This window comes from Apodemus sylvaticus, chromosome 1, assembly GCF_947179515.1.
Source record: "Apodemus sylvaticus chromosome 1, mApoSyl1.1, whole genome shotgun sequence".
NCBI classification, from domain to species: Eukaryota; Metazoa; Chordata; class Mammalia; order Rodentia; family Muridae; genus Apodemus; species Apodemus sylvaticus.
In genome coordinates, this window is record NC_067472.1 from 36769447 (window position 1) to 36782864 (window position 13418).

At 44.8% G+C, this 13418-nt stretch overlaps 1 protein-coding gene across 1 annotated transcript in view; it reads right to left on the bottom strand.

Annotated features, from left to right (window-relative positions):
* Dmrt1 (doublesex and mab-3 related transcription factor 1) overlaps window positions 1-13418 on the bottom strand; it is a 105695-nt gene that overhangs the window by 50557 nt on the left and 41720 nt on the right. The window lies entirely within an intron of this gene.

The window sequence follows — 13418 nt, forward strand, 5'->3', positions numbered from 1 at the left end:
ACTCTTTAGACTGAAGCTCCCGTCTCCAGGGCCCATGGAGTAAGGGCTGCGATTAACATTTGCCGTCCCTAAAACATTTTTTTTTTGGCTTGCAATGCTTATTCCCAAGTCCACCTAGCTGTTCACTTGAGCCAGGACAGACCTCACCTGGGCAGAGTGCTTCTTCAGAGAGCCCCATTCGCCTACTGAGACACATTCCTGGCTCATCCTCCAGATTGCATGCTACCCTCTGCAAAGAATTCTTTTCCAACAAATAGGCTAAACGTATCTGCTCTCAGGCACACATCTCAGAGATGCCAGAACAAGAGGGGATCGAATGCCGAGCAAGCCCTGCGGTGCTGCTGTCCTCCCCTTGGCTGGACCCCAAAGCCCCCCACTGCCTATCTCCGTCCTCAAAGCCTCCAAGGTTGTTACCTTCCTCCCTGTGCTCGCATCTTCTCTTGTCGTGGTCACACAGTGAATGACAGAAGGAGACAGAGAGAGAACAGGCCTTTGGCAGGGTGCCGATGCCTGTGAAGGAGACCCAGGGAGCCTTCAGGACACTGTGGAGAGGGTGCCTCCGAAGCACCACACCGAAGACGCAGAGAAAGCAAAGGCTGTTCATCTTTGTCCAAACATGGAAGGGATGTTCTTCTTCTCCTCTGAACCCCAGTTATTTAAGAACCAATTCATCTGAGCTGTTTTCCACTGTAACCTCCAAAGCAACAGCAATAGAAAGGCACATGCAAAACCAAGGGAACTCCTGTAGACTGGGCTTTTCCGGTATAAATGTGGAAAGAGGGTTGGGTTTAATATCAGCAAAGTCACAAAGTGAAAGAAATAGGATGTGTCAGGGCAGAGTGGGCAGCAGGTCACGTGAAAACACAGAGCCAAGTCTGAGCACGAGAACACTCAGAAAGCTGGACAGTGGTGGTGGCGCATGCCTTTAATCCCAGCACTTGGGAGGCAGAGGCAGGCGGTTTCTGAGTTCGAGGCCAGCCTGGTCTACAGAGTGAGTTCCAGGACAGACATCCAGGGCTACAGAGAAACCCTGTCTTGAGAGAGAGAGAGAGAGAGAGAGAGAGAGAGAGAGAGAGAGAGAGAGAAGTCTTTCCCTGGGTCTCCAAAGCCTGAAGCACATGGACAGTGACTCATAAGCCTCAAACAGCTGGCAGGGACTCCTCCCCTCCCCCCTCCCCCGCCCCCCCCCCCCCCCCCCCCCCCGCCATGGGACTTTAGGATTATATCTCCATGTAAGCGGTCCACTGTGTTTGTCTTCACCATGAAAGCAACTCACCTGTGGCTATTGCTAACTTAAAACAAACCAACAATAGCAACAAAAAATGCTCCTTTTCAGCCACGTCACTCAGTGTACTCACTATCTGCTCTGGTGTCCCTGACTTTTCTTAGACTGTTTTCTGACGTACAGAACTGGTCCTCATCACAGGCCCTGAAATAACCTAGCCAAGTCACTACCTGCAAACAACTTGGAGGGCTGACATAGGAGAATCCCTTGAGCCCAGAAGTGCCAAGATCAGCAAAACCAAAAATGAAAAAGCAATTCAAAATCAGAGAGAGCAGAGTGTGCACGGTATGGGTAAAAGCTCCAGGGTGGAACTGCTTTACGTGAGTGTCTGTGTGTATAAATACACATGGAAGCTCATTTCTTTCTGTGGCTCTTCATCTAAGGCACCCAAGACACCGGTGTTGTTAACCAGGTATAGGGGAACACTTCAAAAACAAGTACCTAGTTAGAAAACGCCAAGTAGAATGTGCCCTTTCCCCGGAACCTTAAAGATCTTGGTATATTCAAGGAAACTCATAAAAGAGAGAGGGCTGGTAGTCAAGAATGTTTGCTAGCTAGGACTAGCTTAGGGTCTTTATTATTTTTTGAAGACTCTACAAAAAATCATCTGGACTGGGAGAGAACCTTGTGCATGGTCTAATTTACAATCTGAAATTCTGACTCTGGGGCTGGGAGATAGCTCAGTAGAGATTCACATGCTATGCAAACATCTGTCACTGCGTTTAAATTCCTAGCGCACGCCCACACAAACAACTGGCCAGGGGTACTGACCAATACACTAACCATATAGTAACCCCAGTGCTGGCAGGGGAATGGAAGAGCAGGACTTGGACAAAAACCAACCTCCAGATTAAATGAGAAACCTTACCTCAAGTGAATACAGCAATGTGATTGAACAGGACATCCAAGAGCGTCCTCTGGTCTACAAACTTGCACACATGACATGCACCAACACATACAGGTACAAACCACCACTCAACACACACACTCACACACACACACTCACACACATACACACACACACACACACACACACACACTCACACACACACACACACACACACACTCACTGACACAGAAATAAGTAAAATAAAAATAAATAAATAAAATCCTAACATTTCAACCAAACTTACACGGCCAGGCATAAATAATGCCCACGTTCATTACATAAAAATCAACAGGTACAAGCACCAGTAAAACAGCTGGAAGAAAAGAGAAGCCAAGTGTATATCCTTAAAACCTACCAAATAATTACCTATACATTGGCCTTTCCACTCTGCTAACACACTGAACGTCTGATGGCATTGTACAGCAGCCCTCTAGGCTTGTGGCAGAAGGGCCGGGAGGATGCCCTTAATGTTAGTACCGTGAGACAACACCAGTCATTGACAACAGGACTAAGAAAACTTCGGAGCAAGAAAGTATGTATTGAAAGATACAAGAGATGTGTCCTGTTCTCAGACTTTAACAATCGTCAACACAAGGAGCCATTGGTAGTGATCAACGGCTTGGTTCAACTCAGAGGCACCAGGAAAGAAGGCAGGGCTGGAAGGGAGCCGCCCAGAGCGCCTGATCTCTTCCACTGAACCAAGACACCTTACTAATGATCCCAATGGCGATACCTGCTTACTTAAAGATCTATCTGCCGCCGCCACCATTCGACAAACCCAGCTCTTTTCATGGCTTCGCCTCTGCCACAAGTTTGAGAAGAAAGAATGCCAGCAACTGCATGTTCAGGGACTTTGATTTTAGAGTACGATGCATCAGCGTCATCTCTGTGTTCCCAAGATGATGGACAAACTTAATTAACCTTTGCTACTCTGTTCCAACCTACTGTTTTAGACAAAGCTAGTGACCCAGAAACAATATGTTACCATCAGACTCTCCATGGCAGGTACCAAGAGATATAGCCCTATCAGCAGTATCGGGAAATAAGCCACTTGGATTAGCTGCTTTAAGGAATATGGATTATATTCATGTCACACATGAACTGTCAGAAACATTAGGATACTTTTAGCATAAATCAGCGATATGAAGGCTATCTTAAGAGAACGGAGTATGACAGACTGCCTGCAGGGCAAGGTAAGGTTGTCTAGAGCCACCCTCCACGGGGATGCAAAGACACAGGCTCACACACTTTCCCTTTGAAAACTCTTTATAAAGATTCCAGTGCAGACTAGTGACTCCTGGTGGACACCCCAACCCCCTAAGTGGTGTGAAGAAGTCAATCCCTCTCCTAAACCATCATGGGAACAGGCTGTATCTAATGACTCAAAAATAAATGAGAACAGGTTTCCCTAAAGTTCAAAGCATGAGAGTGTGTGTGTGTCTGTGTCTGTGTGTGTATGTGCGTGCACACACACTCACATGCACATGTGAGAAACAAGTCTGAGAAGCAGCATGTTTAGTGTTACTATAATTTTCAGGCTCAAGACAAAGACTAAGAAATGTACTGTGCCCTACAAAGACAACAGAGGCATTCTGGGAAGGAAGAGCCCTCCACAGCAGGCAAAGCCTATTCACATTCCGGCTACCCACTAACACCAGCAGTATGAGAATGTAAAGTGAGTTTGTCTCCCTGGGCATCAGTTTTCTCACTGGAGTGGGGCTAATAAGTCCTAACAAGAAGTGGTATTCAGTTAAGGTGGATCGCATTCAGGGACCCTGTACTGGAACAAGATAAATGTCGTCCTAACATACACTTTTAAAATTATTTACATACATACATGTTTTGCTGGACGGCTGAAAAAAATTCCATTTTGAGATCTCTCTGCATTTCAATTTGTTTGTTTGTTTGTTCTTACTTTTCAAGACAGAGTTTCTCTGTGTAACCTTAGCTGTTCTAGAACTCACTCTATAAATCAGGATAGCCTCTAACTCATAGAGATCTACCTGCCTCTACTAGGATTAAAGGCATGCACCATAACCATCTGGCTCCTTTTTTTAAAGCTCAAAAAGACAGCTCATTCAAAATTCTACATTGTGTACTACACACACACACACACACACACACACACACACACACACGCACACGCACACGCACACGCACACGCACATGCACACACACACACCACACACACCACATACATGAGCCAGGGCTTCTCATTTTCTAGTTTTATATAAATACAAGACACAGAATTGGGGTGTCTGCCTTCTTTCTCTCAGTACTGGATGGTAAAAAATAGAAATGGCCAAAACCAATATTTGTGCTAAGATATGTGATGGGGAAATGTATAAAAACTGAAAAAGGTAACACTGTTTCTTCTGCTTCTCACTTTCCTTTGAACCAACCAAGAAAGGGGCACACCAAGGGTGAGCCCCAGAGGACCTGTAGGACACCGAGAAGATAGTGTGGAGAAGTCTCCTAGGTGCGGGTAGGGTAGGAAGTGGTGTATTCTTTGTAGAGAATTTTAAAATGAGACCAACTGCATGCCTGTCTGCTTCTCACTGACATCACAGGCTGACAATTCTAAACAAAGAGCTGATAAAACGCCCTCTTCCCCGGCTCCCAGCAGGTCCTGTCCGGACCTGCCTCTCTACAGTGCAGCATCCCCACCCCTCCCAGAATGCTCTACCCTCAATAGTTGACAGTGATGCTCAGCTGCTTCTGTGGATAGCCAGGCACTTGGGAGTGACCGTGAACGAAGGAAGCCTCTTATCTGTGTCTTACAACACATTAAAGATGTTTTAGAATTGTCCTCTTTTCTCTCTTTTACTTTGAGTACTGAATTAAAATGAAACAACAAAAGAACCAACCTGTGTCTGCTATGCATTCCTTTAATTTTAGTCTTTTTATTTAAATACTGAGGAATACTTAACACATCACAGAAATGGGGATCTCAAGGAATGTGAGACTCACCCAACAACTTAACTGTTCTGAGAAACATCGAATTTTGTATCAGACTCACCTCTATTATCAAGAAAAACAAAAAGTTAGTGCAAAGGGCAAATGTAAATAAATGATATTTGGGTCACTAGCCCAAGGAAATCAAATCTGAAAGCTTTCAACCCCAATGATCTAATTTTCAAGCACATCACACAATTCCCCAGTGCCATTGTGCCACACAGTACAAGTAATGGGAACCTGGCACCAGTGTGCTATCAGACTCCTTCCGGCCAGCTACTCTCGACTGCCCCGGCACATGACAAGATGCATCAACTCAGAGAGGACTGACATGAACTACCTAAGGATGGTGACCGGTCTGCAGGACAGCCCTGCACCTACCGGCCTCTCCCAAAGGCTCGGCAGATCTGCCACATTCTGGATGTCCTGAGATCCTCTGGGGGTTGCTCAGCCAGGCTTCAGTTCCTTGGGATGCCCAAGGCCTTACTCCATCCCTGGAGTTCTCTTGAGTCTCTTGAGTCCGGGTCGCCTGCTCCCTGCTGCCCTCAGTTTCCCAGAGGCCAGTTCAATTTTCTCCTGGGATTCTGCCTGCATTTAGCTAGAGTGCTCTGTAAAACTGGGCATTCCTCAGCCCTGCCCCTCTGAGCTCCTCAGCCCTGCCCCTCTGACCTCGGCATGTAAATACCCATCCCTTTCTCCCTCAACCAGGGAACACTAACATATTTACCTAGCCTTGTCATCTAAGGCAAATATGAACACACAACATCAGAAAAGAAGATAGTTAATATTTCCACAAAATAACTGTCTACTACAAAGCTTAAAAATAGGCAACTGTAAGATTATTAAAATTAATGAATACATAAAATATAAATAAAAAGAACATGGATTAAGATAAATATACCCAATAGCAATAGAACATGAATTAAAATAAACCCTCAGGCATGGACAGTTATGCCTCTATACTTCAACTTTAAAAAAAAATTATGATGGTTAGCTCTAATATCCCCAAACAGATACTATACCTATTTGCCTGAGGAAAGAAATTGTCTTTCTAAAATTGTCTCAATTTAAAAAAAATTATTTAAAATCACGCATAACCTTATAAATAGTCCTGTGACTTCATGTGAATACTATTGGTTTCTCTCTGATAAAAAGTCAGGGTCTGCTTATCGGCAGACAGTATCTGTGGTGGTTTGAATAACACCCCATAGATCTTGAGCATTTTGATATGAGGTTCCCCACTTGAATGTTGTTTGGGGGGCTTAGGAGGTATGGCCTCACTGGAGAAAGTCACTGGGGTGAGCTTTAGGCCATTCTTGGCTCTGCCTCCTGTGTGTGGTTTGAGGTGTGAGTTCCCGCCCCCATGACTGGGTTCTACATCTCGGGCTAAAAACTGTCTAGAACCACCAGGCCAGTTAACTTCCTTTTTTAAGTTGCCTTAGATGTGGTATCTTACCACAGCAATAGAAAGGTAATTAATGCCGGGTGGTGGCGCACGCCTGTAATCCCAGCACTCTGGGAGGCAGAGGCAGGCAGATTTCTGAGTTTGAGGCCAGCCTGGTCTACAGAGTAAGTTCCAGGACAGCCTGGGCTACACAGAGAAACCCTGTCTCGAAAAAACCAAATCCAAAAGACCAAAAAAAAAAAAAAAATTAAAAAATAAATAAATAAAGGAAAGGTAATTAATATAGTGGTAAATGACCACCTCATTCTAGAAAAAGGAATGGGTTCTTTTCCTAGAAAAGGAAGGGGAACAACTCAAACCCGCTGGTGACAATGTGGGCCAAGGGTGGGCTGGCAGCATGGAGCGACCTCCTCAGCTCAGAAAACGGGCTTCACATTGTGCTTCTTCCCATTATCATCTTTTTTTTTTTTTCAAATCCACATGTATCCGAGAGTCAGGAATAGCTGTGCATGCCTAGAATCCCTACACTTAAAAGGTTAAGACAAGAAGATAGTCAGCTCAAGGTCAAGGCAGGCTTGTATAGGGACACTCTGTCTTTAATAACATAAGCCCAAGGCAGGCTTAGTGGAGCCACACTTCCTGTAGGACAGCCTTATTTCCCCTCTCTCTGTCAACACACAGGGGGATTTTCTAGAAATCACAGGGTAATCCTTAAATGGCAGGCACATCCCAAATACTCCTAAGATAAAGCTACTTGATTCCTAAAGTCAGCCTAAAGAATCCCCCCAAGAGAAGGCCAAAGGCACTTATGAAATATTTTCACATTGCTTTTAATAGAACCACACATTTGTGGTACTCAAAAGGGTCACCTGAAAAACTGACTCTCCTGAATAGGACATTATAAAGGTTTGCATTAGTTGCTTCTCCGGGGCTGTGATGACACACAATGATCAAGACAACTTACAGAAGAAAGTTCACTCGGGCTTATGGGTACAGAGGGCTAGAGCCCATACGGTAGAGCAAAGGCACCGAGGCAGGAGCACCAAGGAAAGGGCTCATGCTGAATTGCAAGCACAAAACAGAAAGAGCAAACAAAAATAGTGTGTGTGGGGGGGGGCACCTTCAAACTCTTAAGGCCCATCTCCAGTGACGTACATTCTCCAAGAAGTCTACACCTCCTAACTGTCCCCAAATAGCACCACTAACTGGGACCAAGTATTCAAATACACAAGAGTACAAGGCACATCACTCAAACTATATTTACTTCTTGACCCTCATTACATATATGATACATACATATGATTTTACATAAATATATTTAAAGTGGTTATGTTAATATATGCAATAATGCATTACTATATTAAAATACAAATTAGAAATAATACAATAAAACAGACAACACGCATAGCAAATTATTTAAGGATTGTTAATTGTTAACTTTCCCGGAAACTAGAGTTGATCTAAGATTTGGCTTCACACAGCCACACTTCCTGTGGGACAGCCACTGTACCGTGGTAAAGGCAGTGTGGCCGCTCCACATAGCCTATGCTTGAAAAGTCGCTTCTTTTCACCACACTTTCAACAGGTTGTCCCTGAGCTAAGCCACACTAGAAGAGTTAGTGTGAAGCCAAAGGCCTTCTCAGAGTATTAGTTAATGGTGGAGAGCATCCTCAGGCAGGGAAGCAGTCACGGGCAGCTTTTTAAATGCCAGGCCTGGCCCTCTGGCCCTCAGCAGGCTGAGAAGGCTGGAGCACCATCCAAGGAGCACCACAAAGGGTGCCTTTTTCTGTACCAAGTCTCAGACACCAGAATCTGTTTCCCTCTCTGCCTGTATCTCAGTTCAAACCAAGGAGTATAGAGGGGACTCCCAACACCTCTTCACATCTTTTTTCCATATAGAGACACGTGTGAAGGGATCATCAGATCAGGGTCATCAGCATATCTACCCAACAGTCCTCTAAAGATATAAAATGATATGAGCTACTGTTAACTGTAGTCACCCAATTGGGCTTTTCTCTCTATTTCATTTGGCAGCCCCAGTGCACATTTATTTAACGTGCGAATGAATTCCAGTGAGGTGGATAGTTGTCAGTGACCAATCATTATCCTGGGATGCCTCAGACTGAGACGAAAGTCACCGGAAGGGCAAAAACCCTAAGGCTGCCACCCGACCACACCCAGACTGTGGTGGAGACGAGAACCCAGGCGTCTGGTGGCACATGCTTGGAAACAGCCAACAAAAAGAGCGCCAGCTGCAGGCCTGAAGGAGACCCCGGCACGGCTCTGTGCCCTCCCATATTTATTCCTGCTCACTTGATATGCACGATTGTCACCCAGGTACAACATGTTTATTTAAGAGATAATGTTGCCGTGGAGGAGTGCGCACAGCCATAAACAGCTTTTGCAGGCAATTAAATGCAGAAGCGAAATTGAGCTGCTGGTCAGCAGAGGCAGCCATTCATCCTGACTTTGTTCCAGTGCCACAAATGTTATTCCTGTTTCACAACAGGACAGGAATCTATGATTGGGCCACAAATCTCGTCAGGCTCGAGACAGACCAGAGACGATTAAAGCCGTTCTCAAGCCTGTACGGTGGTCACGGTAGCACGCTCTGGGATTCCAGAAGACCCACCCACCCCCGAGAGGCAAAGCATTCCCTTCCCAGCCCACTCCACCCACCCCAGTGTCTGTCTCTGTCTGTCTCTGTCTCTTTCTCTCTGTCTGTCTCTGTCTCTCTCTCTCTCTCATATGTTTTAAATTCTGTAGGTCCTGAGTCATTCTGTGGCTTGCTGGATTTTACAAATAAGCATGAAGGGGAACGCCACATAAGACTCATTTTTTTTTTAATGCAAAAAAGGATGCCCTGTTTGTTCTTAAGAAGTCTACCTTTAAAATAGAATTACAATCTCTGCTACAATGTAAGTTTTCTTAGAAACCAAAAGAGGTCTTTGGTTGAAAAACACCCACACTGCACTGCAACACACAATGTCACTAAAAGTAGCAAGGAAAGGGGACGGAGCTTAAAAAGGAGGCTCCATCCACCCTAGATAAGAGGAAAGTTGAGTCTTAGCAGGGTCTAGAAGATCAATGTGAGGAACATGGCCTCCATATGAGCTCTCGGACAGAGCCTGAGTCATCAAGGGGAGCAGACAACAGGGATCAGCAAGGCCTTCCCATACTGCTGAGGTACCTCAGAAAAGCTTTCCGTACTGCTGAGGTACCTCAGAAAGGCCTACCCATACTGCTGAGGTACCTCAGAGAAGACAATAGAACACTGGGAAAGAAGTTCTGTCACCCCTAAAGAAGTAAGGCACTGCTTAAAGAGCAGGCCCAGCACATCTTCCAGAAACTCAGAAGGTGATGTTGGACGTGGGGTGTGTGTGTGCACAGGTGTGACCTGAGCACTTGGGTGACAGAGCCAAGCAGGTCACAGAGCTGAGGCCTGCTTGGGCTTACAGAGAAAAGTCCAGTCCCGACTAAATGAAGCCCTATCTTTAAAAAACAAAAACAAAAAAAAACCAAAAAAACAAAACAAAACAAAACCAAGTTGACAGCCACTCTCCCATCTATTCCAGACTCACCACCTCTGATAGTCGTGTATGTGTGTGTGTGTGTTCACATATGTTTACATGTACCGGTCAGATGTTAACACTAGGTGTCTTCCTCTCTCATGTTCTACCTCGTATTTTGAATTGAAACAGCATCTCTCGCTGAGCCTGGAGCTCACCCAGTTTGGCTAGACCCCATGCTAGCAAATCCCAGGAATCCACCTGCCCACACCCCACAGTCCTGCAAGGGATGAGCAGGGAAGCCCACCATCTCTGGGTTTTGATTTAACATGGATGTTGGTGTCCATCCTCAGGTCCTCAGTCCCTCACCGCAAGCACTTCACCCACAGACCCACCTCTCTCGCTCTGGAGACCACTCTGGGGCCAGGCCTGGTGGTGCACACCTCTCACCCTATCCCAGAGGCAGAAGCAAGTAAATCTTTGGGAGTTCCAGGGCTACGCAGAGCTACAGTGAGATCCTGCCTCAAAAACAGAAATCAAACAAAACCTTCAGGTTACAGTGTAAGCCCCCTCATTTCTATCCCTTCAACACTAGCTAAATGCTTAATATGTGTTTACTATTTAATGCTTTTTTTAACGAACCTTAACAAACACATTAATGACATTATTATGTTTGTCTATGCTTTACAGTATTTTTTAAATTTTTATTTATTTACCTTTACTTTATGTGCATTGGTGTTGTGCCTGCATGTACGTATGTCTATTGTGATAGTCAGATCTTAAAGACGGTTGCGAGCTATCATGAGGGTAGTAGGATTAGAACCCTCAGTTCCTCTGGAAGAGCAGTCAGTGCCCTGAACCATTGAGCCATCTCTCCAGCACTGCCCAGGGGAATCAAACTCTTCCTCAAAACTATAAAACATCATTCCATTCAGACTCTGATCCATCCATCATAGTCGTTTGCTTTCTAACGATTAACTCTTTTATCGTGAAGCATGCCCAAAGGAGCTAGCTCAACGCGTAGGAACGCCTGGCAAAGAATTCAACAGATCTAAAAAGCAGTATGGCAAATGGAAATAAAGGGAGCTGGACTAAGTCTGTCAGCTGCTATCACCTGCAGTTCTGTTTACTTGGAAACTCTCTAGTAAGCCAGCCCTGTCACTTCAGTACCACACTGTGTCACTCATCCCTGTGACAAATGAGAGCATCATCAGAGAAAGCTGAGATTTAGAAGTATCTGCTCAAGGTGACACGACTAAATCGAAAGCTGTAACTGAATGTGGATGGGCCTTGCGGAGTCACAATTCCCATTCCTTCCTTCACATGTGCTCAGTTCCCCTCAGAGGGCCAACTCAGAACAGAGTCCGGCATCTCTACCGCTCTCTGCAGGAGAACAGGATAGCCTGAGAACCTCAGGACCTTTGTCAGGTTTCCTAGTCACTTGCTGATCTGCGTTGGTATTTATTTTGCAAATTGACAGCATATAGCTATGTTGGCTCATTCAGATGTAAGAATTTCTCAGGCATGACTGAAACATTTTTAAAAGTCCAGCTGTGTTCACAGTTGGTTATGCGAGCTCTAAGAGGGACCTGCCACATCGGAGTCCCTTTGTTCAATCTCCTTTGTTACACAAACATTGGGAATGTCCCTCCTTCTGCCTTATTTGCCATCAGATTCACAGAAAATTATTGTTCAGATTCCCAAACTAGGTTCAACCTTCTGAGACAAAGCTTATGTTAGACAGCGACCATGGACTGAGTATTTCAGGAATACACGGGAGCTCGGCACTGGGACACCTGAAATAACTGTTCTCTTCAAGACATCTATGCTTGTTTCTGACCAGCATGGGTGAGGAAAAGCAAGAGAGTCCCAAGAAGATTTCAACAGAAGATGGAGGGCTTAGGCAAGGAGACACTAACACCTAAGCGACCAAAAGCCTGAGCATTTAAAGGGGATCCGCCCCACAGCTGGGGTTCACCAGAGACAGGCCTATCTTGATGAGTTTGAGGCCAGTCTGGGATGACATGAGTATTTTCAAAAAGAAAAAAACGAAGAATGGATAGGAACCAGATTTGATTAAAGGAAGATGTCAGACCACAATGTTTTAGAAGTGAGCTTAAGAAACGTAAAGGCTATTGGAACAAGGGAAGCAGAAAGTTACAGTGCTGGTTGGTGGAGATAACATATATCCTAGTTTCTACTTCCAATATTAAGTGAGTTCTGGGAGTTTAACGTGCAATGTGGGAGTTATAATCAGTAGTGCTGCATATGTGAAAAAAATGCAGACTAAATCTTGGGTGCTCATGAGTTCACATGTGCACACATGCATGCACATGCAGTCGGTGCCTTTATTAGCCTGTGATAAGCAATGCACAATGCATATATACATCAAGATGCCACACTTACAGTTTGAATGTATACAACTTGTCAACTCCGCCTCAATAAAGCTAAGAAAATAAGAAGGAAGAAAAGAAGACATCAAAGACTTGCTCTTGGATACATTACACTAAACTGACATCAGGTCCTTACTAAGAAAGCCTAGCCAGTAAGGTTAAAAACTCAGGAGACAGCAGGTGTTGGCAAGGATGTGGAGAAAAAGGAACACTCCTCCACTGCTGGTGGGGTTGTAAGATGGTACAACCACTTTGAAAATCAGTCTGGAGGATCCTCAGAAAACTGGACATGATACTTCCGGAGGACCCTGCTATACCTCTCCTGGGCATATACCCAAAGGATTCCCCGGCATGCAATAAAGACACATGCTCCATTATGTTCATAGCAGCCTTATTTATAATAGCCAGAAGCTGGAAAGGACCCAGATGTCCCTCAATGGAGGAATGGATACAGAAAAGGTGGTGTATTTACACAATGGAATACTACTCAGCAATTAAAAACAATGAATTCAAGAAATTTTTAGGCAAATGTTTGGAACTGGGAAATATCATCCTAAGTGAGGTAACCCAATCACAAAAGAATACACATGGAATGCAATCTCTGATAAGTGGATATTAATTAGCCCAAAAGCTCTGAATACCCAAGGCACAATTAGCATAACAAATGACTCCCATGAAGAAGGAAGGAGAGGGTCCTGCTCCTGGAAAGGCTTGATCCAGCATTGTAGGGAAGTACCAGGACAGAGAAAAAGGAGGGAGGTGATTGGAGAATGGGTAGAGAGAAGAAGGTTTATGGGACATATGGGAAAGGGGGAACTGGGAAAGGGGAAATCATTGGAATGTAAACAAAGAATATAGAAAATAAAAATATATAATAAAAAAAAGAAAAGAAAAGAAAAAAAGCCAAGTCAGATTCACACAGCTGATATGAGCATAGTTCTTACAGAATCTCAGCAGCCTCTGCAGCCTGGTGGTGTGGGTT